The sequence below is a fragment of the Oreochromis aureus genome, linkage group 5 (assembly GCF_013358895.1).
Source record: "Oreochromis aureus strain Israel breed Guangdong linkage group 5, ZZ_aureus, whole genome shotgun sequence".
NCBI classification, from domain to species: domain Eukaryota; kingdom Metazoa; phylum Chordata; class Actinopteri; order Cichliformes; family Cichlidae; genus Oreochromis; species Oreochromis aureus.
Window position 1 is genome coordinate 35,664,419 of NC_052946.1, and position 13,280 is coordinate 35,677,698.

The following is a 13,280-nucleotide window of genomic DNA, read 5'->3' on the forward strand; positions in this document are numbered from 1 at the left end:
ATGACAGCACTAGTGAGGCCTTAATCAAGAAGATGCATTGGGTAGATGGAATAGAAGAAAGGGACTAAAAGGTGGGCTGGCAGCTTGATTGCTTGTATCTCACTTCTGCGTTAAACAGAGGGCCTGGATTCATTTAACTTGCCATAACTAGCAGGTAAATATTTTATGTTTGCAAAGACCTTGCTTGCTTGCAAAATTTCAACATCAATATGTTGTTTTGTAGAGAACATATGAAGAAACTACAGTCTGCTCAAGGTTGGTGTTAATGTGGGCGTGTCTTACAATTAAAAGATCAAAGGTGCGAAAGTTTAGGTAATTTAGGGTTTTTTCCAATAACCACAATCTTTTCTGAAAATTATATTCTTTTGAGTGCTGTTTTTATTTTTAGACTCAAGTAGAGTGGCTTTGTAAGATTCTTAGTTCAGCTCTGTATGAGGAAAATCCCTTCAGTTCTTCTCCCTTAAAAGCTACCTTTTGTCTGAATGACTGCCCCATGCAATGAGATGATTGCCGTAACAAGGACACGCCCACTCTCTGAAAACAAACAACCAAGAGCGACAGAAGCTGAGCAGCCTGAAGCTTCAGCATTTTGTTCACAGGTATTACTTTTACCTCCACTGACCTCATAATATGAAACTTTAACATGTGCATCCACTTCTGTAACAATATATATGTAGCCGGGTGGTTAAAATGTAAACTTCATTTAATAATGCAGTTTTAAATCTTGACTAAATAAGTTTTCTCTGTCAGGGTGAACGTAAACTTTTTCTTTCATCATTTTCTTTTGAATCTGTGTGTGAATGCTTTAAAAAACAAGTTCTGTTTGTAGCTGTTGTTAGTGATTGGTTCCTGCAGCACGGGTTAGACACCTCCGTGTCCTAACGTGTAGCAAGACGCAGAATCTGCGATCTCCATTGTGTCCAAATGTGAAGCTAGTGAAACTGCTGCAGAATGTAAATGCTTGTAGGCATTTTACAGTGATTCAGTGGTTTTGGCTTGGCATGAATTAGTTCCTTTGTTTGTTTGTGTGTGTAGCCAGGGCCACTGACGTATTTTTTGTGCATATTTTGTCACTGGATGTTTTGTGGGGGTTTTTTTTTTTTTCTTTTTGTAGCTTATCTGTATGTCATTAAATCGGTGTAAGAAACCCTGTTACTAATTTTCCCAGCTACACATAATGCAGAAAATGGTGCAGAAAATAGACATTTTTGCAACCAACTTCAACCTCTTGCAACCACTCACCAACCAGTTGGAAACACACTTTCCCCTAGCAACCAGGGGATACCACTGGTCACTGACTGGTCACTTGAAACTGGTTGGGAAGTCTAACTGTAACGCCAACATAATTTGTGTGATAAAAAGTCTTTCCATATTCTTTGTCATATAATAGATGGCATGTGGAGCCATCAACTGCTGTGGACAAAAATTGTTAATCAACGGCAGTATTGCAGGGATTTTCAGAATTAACCAATAATGAAGCTCTTGCATGGTGAATAGGTTGAAGTCACTGATCTGATATATCTCATATAGAGAAATATGTTAATTTTGAGACACCAATCACAGTTCAGAGGAAGAGGGAGAGAGATCTTGAAGAACCATCAGGCACTCCATTTAAATGTGTATAAAAGTAACTGACAGCTGAGCTGTTGTCTGCATATCAAAAATAAATGTTTTCTAAATGTTTTATATGCCTTCAGTACAAAATTATACCTAAGCAGTTACACAGCTCTGAGTCGATTCTACAGTGATTTATCAGTTGCTATGGAAACTCTTCTTTAATCATGGAGCTAATCAGTGGTGTGTTATCTATCTCACTGTTTTGTATAAGAAGAAAAAAAGAGAAGATGTAACTGTTGTATAAAGCTATAATACCCATGTCAGCTTTTATGTCTATTGTGGATAATTAATGACGTTTATGGAAACTGCACTTCAGACCTATTGATCACTGTCTGGAGGACATTATGAATTGCTGATGCAATTATAAGTGAGCTATGCTATGAACGAGAACAGAGGGAACAGAGCAGAGAGATGCACATATCTGTGATGAGAATTTGACATCACTGATGAATTTGGGGATTATGCTTTTAATATTTGAAGTTAACCCTAAAATATGGTGCCGCCGGTTGGTTGGTCATAGATCGACCAATAAATCGACACTAGTAAACCTTTACGCTCATCTCTCTCTTCATTACAACGGTCCAGTACAGCGTCCAGATTACTGCAACCACACCAACCCACCTGTCAATCTCCCACTCACCTTTCCCCTCACTTGTGAACAAGACCCTTGTTCTTGCTACTGTTGTACAACACGAGTCCCAGAACACTGAGGCACACAGTCGAGTGCCTTCTCCAAGTCCACAAAACATATCTACACTGGTTGGGCAAACTCCCATGCACCCTGAAGTATCCTCGAAAGGGTAAAGAGCTGGTCCAGTGTTCCACAACTGGGAGGAAAACCGCATTGCTCCTCCTTTATCCAAGGTTTGACTAACGGACGGAGTCTCCTTTCCAGCATTTTGGAATAGACTTTCCCAGGGAGGCTAAGGAGTGTCATTCCCCTATAGTTGGAGCACACCCTCTGGTCCCCATTCTTGAAGATGGGAGCCACCACCCAGGTCTGCCAATCCGGAGGTACTGGTTCTGATTACCACACAACATTGTAGAGCTGTGTCAACCAAGACAGCCCTACAACATCCAGAAGCCTTCAGGAACTCGGGGTGAACCTCATTGACCCCAGGTGCCCTGCCACCAAGGAGTTGTTTAACTGCCTCTGTGACCTCACCCCCGGTGATGGATGAGTCATCCCCCTTGTTCCCAGACTCTGCTTCCTCTGCAGAAGACATGCCAGTGGGATTAAGGAGTTCCCCTAAGTATTCCTGCCAACGCCTGACAATATCCTCAGTCCACATCAACATACAAACAGGAAGCCAAGGGGATACTAAGATACCCACCCCAGCCCACCGGCTCTCACCAAGGGCAACTCGAGACTGAGACAGAGTCCAGCTCCCCTCCAGGAAACTGGCTCTGGAGCCCAAGCAGTATGTTGAGGTGAGCCTTACTATATCTAGCTAGTACCTTTCAATCTCAGGCATTAGCTCAGGTTCCCCACCAAAGAGGTGTCCCAATCACTAGTCTTGTTTGCCAGGGATCGGTTTGCTAGGGTCTCTGCCCCTTGTCATAGCCCAGCACAAGCTGCACCCAATCCCTGTGGTGCCCCCTGTGGGTGATGGGCCTACAGGAGGGTGGGCTCATGTCCCCTTTTCGGGGTTCTGGTTATCCTATTCTGGGAAGGCTGAACTGTTTCCCAGATCTTTCACTCATAGGGGTTTTCAAATCGCTCTTTGTCTGGTCCCTCACTCAGGACCAATTTGCCATGGGAGACCCCACCAGTGGGCAAAAGGCCCCCCGACATCATAACCCCTGGGATCCGTGGGACACACAAATCCTCCACCACAATAAGGTAGGATAAATGGATAAAAACATATGTATCCAAAACTTTTATTAGTTAGTAAAATTTATTAGTTAGTAAAGTCATACAAGAAATACATTTATCTGAAGAGCAATAATAATGATAATAATTCTAACTTCATACAAGTAAACAACAAGATATGCATAATATCAGGCAGCCATACTATTCATACTTATATTATCCATGGAAAAATTACTCATCATTTACAGGTTCCTCATTGATCTAAGACCAGCCACCTCTAAGAAGGACTCTGTCGAACTCCATGTTGCAGAAAGCCTGTGCATTTACTGGGTTATTGATGGCCTTAAATGTCCTGCTGTGAGGTTCTTCTCTGCAAGCAGATGCTGCAGTAACCGCTAACTGGACGCTTAGATGAACATTTGTGCAAGGCAGCCTCTAAAGCACTGTGCAGATATCATAACACCACCTGTTCTCTCCAGATCCTAAAGAAGCAGATTCAGTCTGTCATACTGTCTCTCACCTCTCTGGCTCACTCACACTCTGTCAGCCTCTTTTTCTCATCTTTGCAGCCCTCTACTTCACTCTCTGCACTTTAAAGGCTAATGTTCTTCTCTCTCTCTTATTCTATGTAACACTCTTCTACAGAAAATTAGAACATAAATTGTGATGTTGGCCAGAGTGGGAGAGAGGTACAGTACAGAAGATAACACTCATCCAATGGCTAAAACTAAATTGAAGTGTGAATGGCCAGTCTGACCTCACCAGAAGAACCACAGTAGTAGTTAATTGTGCTTAAAATGGTAAAAATGACCAGTGGTTACGTAAGTAACTACTTACAGCCATGTGGACAACTTCATATAAACTCTAAACTTTTAACAAAAGCAGCGGTATCCTCACTGTTTCTTGTTTTTAAAGGAACAACTTATATATACCTACTTTCGATGTAAGTGGCTCATTAAATTGCTGTTATCAGTTGTGATAACATGATTTGTATAATGTTACAATTACATCATAACTACAGGGCCTAGGGGAAACCAGGGCACAACACTAATAGAATTCCCTGCCAAACCAAACAGTTGGTTTATTGATCTTTTCATGAAAATGTTGGCCAAAACAAAACAAAAACATTCTATAAAAAAGGACTAACTTTTGTACCCCCACCAAAACCAAAAGAAAATACAAAATACTGCCTTTCAAACCTAAGCAGGAAAAGGAAAAAAGACTTCTCACCGCTACCCCTACCAAGACTGCTTTTTGAAGGAGATGTTTACAATATTTCAAATACAAAACTACTAATCTCACTGAATCTGCTTCTAGAAGAGCCAGATTAGCTCTTATTGATTCAGCGACAATTATTCATGCAGTATTACTCTCCCAAACAGGAAATCAGAAAGCAGGCAGACTGAAGCTAGTTTTCTCAGGTCCTGTCTCCAAACAGTGGACATCTACCACCTAGAACTTATGTAAGTTAAAAACAGAATAGAACAAAAATGAACAGCACCACCCTGGGCAGGGAGGAGCAAAACAATATTCAATGCAAAATTTTGACCATGATTATAAGTGAAAGAAAACGGATGGATGGATGGTTCACATTGTAAAACCCAAACCATATTTACTTCTGAAGTTGACAAAGTATTGTTGGTGGCTAGAACCAAACAGAACGGACGTGAACTGTGAAAATAATTTACATTTAATCGCTTAATTGATCCTATTTGGATTTGATAGCATTTCCTTAACCATTTATCCCACGTTGTCCCAGCTGTCATACAAGTTTACACCTTGTATAAGTTTCCAGCCTATGACAGGGCTAACACTGAGAAAACCACAAACACTCACAGTCTCACCTTCAGTTAATTTAGAATCACCAGTTAAATAAAAATTAATTAATCTTGCACCCGGAGGAACAGAAAAGGAAGATCATACAAAATCCACAAAGAAAGTCCAAAACCAGACATGAGATTCAAACCATGAACCTTATTGCTGTGAGGTAAAAATGACACCCAGTGTATCACAGGGGCAACTGCTTGATGGTCACCAGGCTGTTGTTTGGCTTATTTCACTCAACCACGTGATGAACTTAGAGCAAAGTTTGTAAAGAAATTACAGTGGTCATAAATATTTGTCATTCTTTGTTATGAATTTATAAATGGATGTTAGCTAGTTACTGGTGAAACTAAACTTCTAAACAGTACAAGGCATTTAGTTGCTTTTCTAAGTAACCCAACAGGTGTGTTACCACCATCTAACCAAGAAGGATGGTAATCCAATTTCTAATGCCTAGACCACATATGTATCTTAGAGTCAAAAGTGAATTTAATTTCATCTGCATTTTTTTTTCCCTTTTTTTGGTTAGGAAGCACCTCAACATGATGAGACAGTACACTGCCTTGTGGGGGAGGAGCTGCTGCTGCTGCCAGAAGAGGTTTAATATACACTTGGAGGAGATCAAAGATAAAGATCACACTGTTTAATGACAAAAAGTCTGCATATATGGTACTTTTTACCCAAGTGGACAAAGTTTATAATCTTTGCCACATTAACAGAAAACGGCAGCTACCATGCATGGTGATTAGTTGCTTTTTCAGTTAATAATGGTCCAACACCTCACTGAGTTTTTTAGGCTCTTTTTTCTTTAGTTCGTCACCTTGTTCACAATCCATATTCACACATTATATTAAAGCTTAAAGGAACACAGAGATGTGCTGCAGACACTTTGGTTAACATCTGGCGTTTTGTTGTTGTCTATACAGGTAAACGTGTTAACTGTAAGCATCTGATGAACCTTATGAAAGTGAAAATGCTAAAGTCTGTCTTTTTTCAGTAGTGCTGAAGTCACACACTTTTCCTGGTTAATGAGGAAGGAGCAGGCAGATTACCACAGCTAGATACCAGAGTAGCATTAAGCTGTCGCATGTGAAACATCTCTATCTTAGTCATGCAGGCCTAGAGACTTCCTGGAGACCCCCTGGCAACCTATGGTCATGGAAAACTGTGTATTCACCCCACTGGTTGGTAAATGATTGATGGAATATTTTGATTGTCAGTGGGTGAAATTTGGTTGCAAAGCCAGTGCTACAATTAAAAAAAGATCTCCTTGTGATTGCCTTGGTCTTTCGCAAATTGCCCATCTTTGGTGGTGACACCGCTCTAGTGAAACTTGAAAAAATAAAGTCCAAACGGGACACTTGGAAAGTTCGCTTTTCCAACTTTTATTTTGAAGACAGACTCCATTTCCAGTTTGTCGAACTTTTCACAGTTTCAGTACTACTCCGCAAGTAGTTGGTGTGTGTTTGCAGATAAGTCGGCATCTTCTAAGTAAGTGACCTAAGCATTTCCACGACCTCGCTAATATCGTTTCCCTAGGCTTATGTAACTGAGTTCTTAGTTTTGCTGTTAAATTGTTGTTTTTGTTGTCTCAAGGTATATGTAAATATTCTTTGGGATGACGTTCATGCTGTTAAAAGGATTTGTACCCTTTATTTTTTCAAATAGAATGATATGATTATAGCATGTTGTCCTTTTATATCAGTAAAGTTGCTAGATGGCTGTGTGAACAATAGCCTCAGACATTTTGCTGTGTAAAATAAAAAGTATAATACTGCTGTCCTCCTGCCACGTTTTTTTTAATCTATTCTCTTATATCATTTCACTCTGAAAGCTAGTTATTGTCCTGTGATTGTTGTCAGATTTACCCCACTTGCACTTAGTCTTTACAGAAGATGCAGACCACAGAGTGTGCGTCAAGTACATTAAGTCTAGACATAAATCTAAAATCAAAAGGACTGAACACATTAGGACACTTTCTATTGAAGGGTATGTATTGTGGTGACATGGCGTATAATATTGTGGAGCGGTGCCATTGTTCCTGCTAATTTATTCAATCCCACTGCCAACCTTGTGCTTTTCTCTCTGTTGTTTACTCCAGTATGAGAGCGATATTGAAGGTCACTGTGTAAAATCTGGTACAATTTGGATTCACACAAAAGCCTTATCTTTTATAAAGGTGTGATTTCGAATGTAGAAGTATCATTATATGAGCTCATCGTTCCCTGCCGAGGAGAGGGCTTTGTGCGAGGCAACGCCTTTCATTGCCAGTTTTTATTTACTGTAAATAAAGTAGCACATATAAAACCGAGGAATGCATAGGTGAGTTAAAATATTATGATTACGCTTTTGTTTAAAAGCAAGAGGTGAAACATTATCTTCCTCTCACACGTACTCGGTGTCTGCATATCAGTGCCTATTTGCGTCTGTGCGGCTGCAGCAGTAACTTGTCAGCAGCGGGGCGACAGATGGGAGTGTGTCCATCTGCATTTGTGTAAATGCACAAATGGTGTGTGTGTGTGTGTGTGTGTGTGTGTTTGTGTTTGAAGCAGTACAGTGAAGTGCTAGGTGACCTTTCGGGTGGTGTAGAGGTGGCATCACTGTGACAGTGTGACAGAGCGGGCCTCAGCCTTTCTGTAATGGATGAGCACTCTCAAGGTGAACACCTCTCCTTCCTCTTTTTCTCTTCCCCCTTCATCCCACGTGTCCTCTTTTCCACTGAGACCTGCTGTGTGTGGCCCATCTTCTTTGGTTGTTTTTGACCCAATGTGTGTGAGCGATGCTCTGCTGTTTCTTTCCTTTCACTGCTGTTCTGTTTTTTATTGTTTATACAGTTTCTGTAGTGCTGCTGTACTTACCATGAAACAACAAGAGCAAGCTTCGTCCCCCGAAATCTGTTAACAGATCACACTGTATGCATAAACTATGAATTTAATTAGAAAATTAATAATGAAAACTCACATTTAGATTAAGTGCTGGATCAGTTACACCAAACTCCCACGTATCCTGTTAAATCCCACAGAGCATATCTTGTCAACTAAATTTCTGTAGTGTTTCAACAGTCTAGCTGACACTGCCCTTTCAAAGGGGCGATATATGATAATGATGTTGAAAAGACACACACTAATCCCACAGAGGGTGGAGATGAGGAAAGGGTGGTTGGGGGGAGGGTGTACAATCTGTTCATGTTATTGATCTAAGCTGAAGGGACACGGATGGCAGGTCACAGCAACATACTTGCATGATATTGATGGGTGGGCAAGCAGCCGGCCACCCACACCTCTGAGAAACGGACCCTGCTGTTCGTCCTTTAACTGAGCAGGCTGAGCGAGACGGTACTCATCTAGCCTGGAGACCGATGCTGTGACTGCGGGCAGTTTTTATAAAAAATGCATGTTGGCCAACACAAATGCTTAGCATCACCTCTTTTGCAAAAAGTGAAATCTTTTTGATTTTTCACATTATTCACAAATATTACACTGAAGGGAAAACGTATTTTTGAAATGCTTTGGCAATTCAAGTTCAGAACATCAAGTTCAACATCAAGTTCAGCTCAACATTTGAAGGTTAAAAGTAGCTCAACTAAGTCCAAGTCAGGAGCAAAAGTGTGGACAGTCAAACTCCACAACGAGATCCAGGATTAGGTGTCTTTGCCTGGACTCACCATGGTTTTGACCCCATAAGCTGTTAGGACAAAAATTAAAATTTCTGGTGCTAGTATGAATAAGTGTATGTTAAATGCGTGTTGTGACTTTTAGGTGTACTTTAACTTAAGCTTTCATGTTTTTCTAACTGTGCTCACTTGCTGTTTGGTGCCTGTAAGTAACCAAATACCAAGTGAGAAATCGATTGTAGCATTAGTTCAGGTACACATCCAACTGGAAATCTAATATAGAGCACTTTATTTAAGCTGCTTTGCAATTGCAACACACCTCCACCCTAGCCCATCTTTTCATGCTGTTTCTGACTTAATAATGCGTGCTGCAACTGATGCCTGCTGTTTTTTGTACTGCGGACATACTGATGCTCTTTCTGCTTCTACCCTGGAAATATCACTTTCCTTTCAACTATGGTAGTCTGAACTGAAGTTGACGAGTTCAAGTAAAAGACCCAAAGTTCCCTTGCCGTTAAGAAAATGCTTACATGGGTCTTTTCACATGAGAGGAACAAATAGCCAGTATGATCATTTACTTGGAAGACTAAATCATGATCATAAACAACTGATTTCAAAATCAGCAAAATTGAGAATTGCACTTTTCTCCAAGTCAAATCCAAAAAAGCAAGCATGCAACAAAAAAACACTAAGTTAGTCTTGGTTTTACTACGAAGAATGACAAACTCACACTTCCTTCATAATTTAGTATATGTGATAAATATCTGATATCCTAGTCTTAACAGGAAATGTATTTTTATCTATTTTTTTCTTTATTATAATTATTATTATTAGCCCAACTGATCTGGTTGCTACATAAACAGTAGCGAGATCAGCCGAGCTTTGTGGTTGAGCAGAGGATGACCATCATATAAGCTTTGCACTGTTTTAGCTCCCCAGTTACAAAACATCAGTCAAAGGTAATTGAATATGCAAAGGCTTCGCTTTAATTGTCCAATATGTTACTGTAAACAAGTCTAATGAGATTAACATTTACACACACTGATATGAGAAATTTGTTATACATATGTGCTGTGTAGTCATTGAGTTAATTGTCAGATCATTAAACGTTAATGACAAGATTAGGGCAACGCTCTAGCTGGTTCAGCACGGCGCACGGGCCCTTGCTCTGAACTAGGAAACAGCAGAGCGATTCAAAGAAGATTGCATTTGTGACAAACACTATTCCCGACTCATCCATCATGCTTGCCAAACTTAGACATTCATTATAAAGTTTGCCGATGGATGCAGCCCGTTCTGCTCGGCCATTCATTTTTTAGACCCTCTCTCTCTTTCACTCTGCCCTACCCCTTTTTCCAGCTCCATCTTTTTACCTCTCACTCTCTCTTTTGCGTTCTCTGTGTGTGCAGAGTTTCCCGTGCTCCGTCTCTCCTACTGTGAACTGAAAGATGCTGAGCAGCAGTGTAACAAAGAAGGCAGTGCATTAATTAAATACAGCAATTTGCTTTCCTCTTCTTTTTGTTGTGGGGACAGTGCTACTAAGATTGATGAGGCACTGTCTGATGTACAAGAAGCCCACTATATCTCTATCTGAGGCTGATTGTGATGGAACACCCATTAACTGGCCAGTATGTATTAAGATGTCAACTTTTATATTATAAACAGTGTTGGTCTGTTTATTCATATGTTATTTCATTTATTAATCTTATTTTCCTCTTTTGCATGCAAGCATATTTGTTTGCTGAACGGCAGTTAGGACTGGCTTAACAAAAGATGCTACAGCGCTACTGTTACTGGAGCAAAATGAAAAGAAAGGTGAAAGAAGATAACAGTAAAAGATGCTTTGGTGAAAGTAAAGAAGTTGTTTCAATCTTAGGCTTGGGAAAATTTTGCACGGATGCCTTGTGCACGTGATTAAACATCTATAGGGAACACATCTACTGTATGTGATGTCTTGCAGTAAGCACTCAGGTTCAAATCAGCCACAGCATAGCGATGAAGCCCAGGAAAAACCTTCCAATGCAGACTGAGAATCCTGAGAAAACTAGGCAAGCGATGACACTATCAAAAACATCTTCAGTGTTTATCTCAGTTTCATTGTCTGCAAATATTTCTTAAAACTATGTTAGAAAAATGTAGTTCATTTTTCTGTCTGAGAGCCTCATGCATAAACCACAAATAAACATGGATTATTTTACCTGCCCAGAAATTTGTTTTGTTAGTCATACTGGCAAATTTTGTGACTCCACACTGTTGTAATTTACACATTTGTTTAAAAAGTGAAAACTCCCTGGTTTGATCCTGGGAGGAGACCCAAATCCCTTTGGAGTTGCATCAGGAAGGGCATCTGATGTGACGATCAGCCAAATCAAAACATGCCAAACTACCTGCTGTGGTGACCCTTTGTGATGCAGGCACATTTTCCACGCAGTCTTTAGCCTGTGGCGATAACGCTGTGTGTGGATTGTGAGCCATTGATGGTTTCTTGTAAACATTTGCAAATGTGCTACAAGCGAGTATTTATCTATCTGTGAAACACAATCATTTTTTTAAAACGCACGCAGTTTGACGTCTTCAAGCTAAAAGTTCATAGCAAAGTAATGAAGACAGATCAGGTTTTTTTTAAAAATTTAAAAATTATTGAATTAAATACATAAGTTAATTAACTTCTAAGTGATTATTTTAACATGCACTTCCCTTCCAGCATCTTACTGAGTCACTGAAGTAACAGTAGCTGAGCCGTGGTTACCAAAGAGCTTCACTGATCTCACATCTCTTTCTCGGCTCCGCTGTGCCTTGCCGCTTAATTCCTTTGTTGTTTTTCTTTTTTGTCCCTCTCTCACTTCTGGCCTTCCCTTGGTGCTGCAGTGTCTCACCTCTTCACTCTAATTGATAGAAACAGAGTTAGTTAAGATGTCACCTGAACACATCTACAGCCTTCAGACATGGCAACAGCCCACGCCATGCCACACATAAACTAAATGATGGTTAAATTGGTGTTTCGGGGGGGTCGGGAGTGCCCGCGGCCCTCAGGGAACATTTGACCCTTCCTGTCACCAACTTGCAAGTTCGTACACGCTCTTCAAAACTTCAGTTCTACAATCCATTTACTCCCACGGCAGCTCAATTAAGACATACAGTCAGCAGTGCAGGTACAACAAAGTACATAATGAAACATATGCACATGCACCCACAACCCGCTCACTGTATGCAACGTGACGGGTAATTGCTTCACTAGTTCTGACCCAGCCATCACAATCAATTGGTGTGACTCGGTGATTAGACAAGACAAGCACCAAAAGCCATTGATTAGAGGCATCCATTCCATAGGATATAGATTTATGAGCCTCTCCACTGCACAATGAGTCAACCCAATGGGATTTCTTGTGTAAAGGTTACAAAAGGGTAGAGTATCTTCTCCTAAAGGATTTTCATTTCTAACAGGATAGAAATGACCTTTTCAAGAAACTTTGTCAGAATAGAGAGGGATACAGAAATTGCAAAGCATGCATCTTTAAAACTCAAGAGTATTGATCCTCGTGTTTTGACAGAACAATTACCACACACATTTTATCTTAACTAAAAATCAAATTATTGTTGTTGGTTTTTTTTGCAAAAAACCTTCTAGCCTGATGACAAATAGCCTCCAGCTTTTACTATTCATAAATGGGAAATAGGTTCATTTATTTTCTTTGACCATAAAGTTGTACTGCAATAATAATAATAATAGTAATACATTTACAGCAGAAATTCTTTGCAGTTCAAAGTCTATTTAGAATAAAAATTTGTACAATTTGTATAAATGTTACCATAATAAATACATATAGCGCTACAGATATGAAACTCACCTATTTGAAAACAGTGAGTTCTAAGTCTTGCCCAACTAATGCATTTCAAATGTGTAGCTGAATTACGTGGGATCAATATTGCACAGTTGTTACTGCTGCATGGAGCAAATCAATAAACTGTAATAGAATAGTTTTTGTGTGTATGTAGATAATACTGTCGCTGGAGGATCATTTCACAGTGCATGCGTGTGTACAGTATGTACAGTAGATAGAAGCAGTCCAATAAGACTGTAAAATGAATGCAGTTTTATTACTTTTTCCTGTCAAAGGACAAACTGAAATCATTCAAGTTTGCTCCTAAAAGTCACTCAGGACTTACTCAGAACATAAAACCGGTACCAAGTCAGCTCACCTAACTTCATGTCGTCAAAGGGAAATATACAAAAATAGGGCAATGAGGCAGATTTATTTGTTAAATAAAGAAACGTATGCAATGTCACAGTATTTATTACCATTCAATGTTGCATTAATGATGAGAAAGTCTCCAGCACTACCCCGTAGGGAAACTGGGATAAGGTTTGAACCACGTGGTGACCAATCCATGTCTGAAAGTGATGTCTCATGC

The 13,280-nt window shown here is 40.0% G+C and overlaps 1 long non-coding RNA gene across 2 annotated transcripts; it reads left to right on the plus strand.

Moving 5' to 3' along the window:
• The first annotated feature begins 178 nt into the window (after nucleotides 1-178).
• Nucleotides 179-7,028, plus strand: LOC120440280. 2 transcript variants are annotated; one of them, XR_005613136.1, is made up of 4 exons: nucleotides 220-255; nucleotides 451-599; nucleotides 3,362-3,460; nucleotides 5,784-7,028. It is a non-coding gene; the product is annotated as an uncharacterized LOC120440280 (long non-coding RNA). The 2 variants fall into 2 exon arrangements; XR_005613135.1 differs by having other exon boundaries at nucleotides 179-599.
• Nucleotides 7,029-13,280: the final 6,252 nt, after the last annotated feature.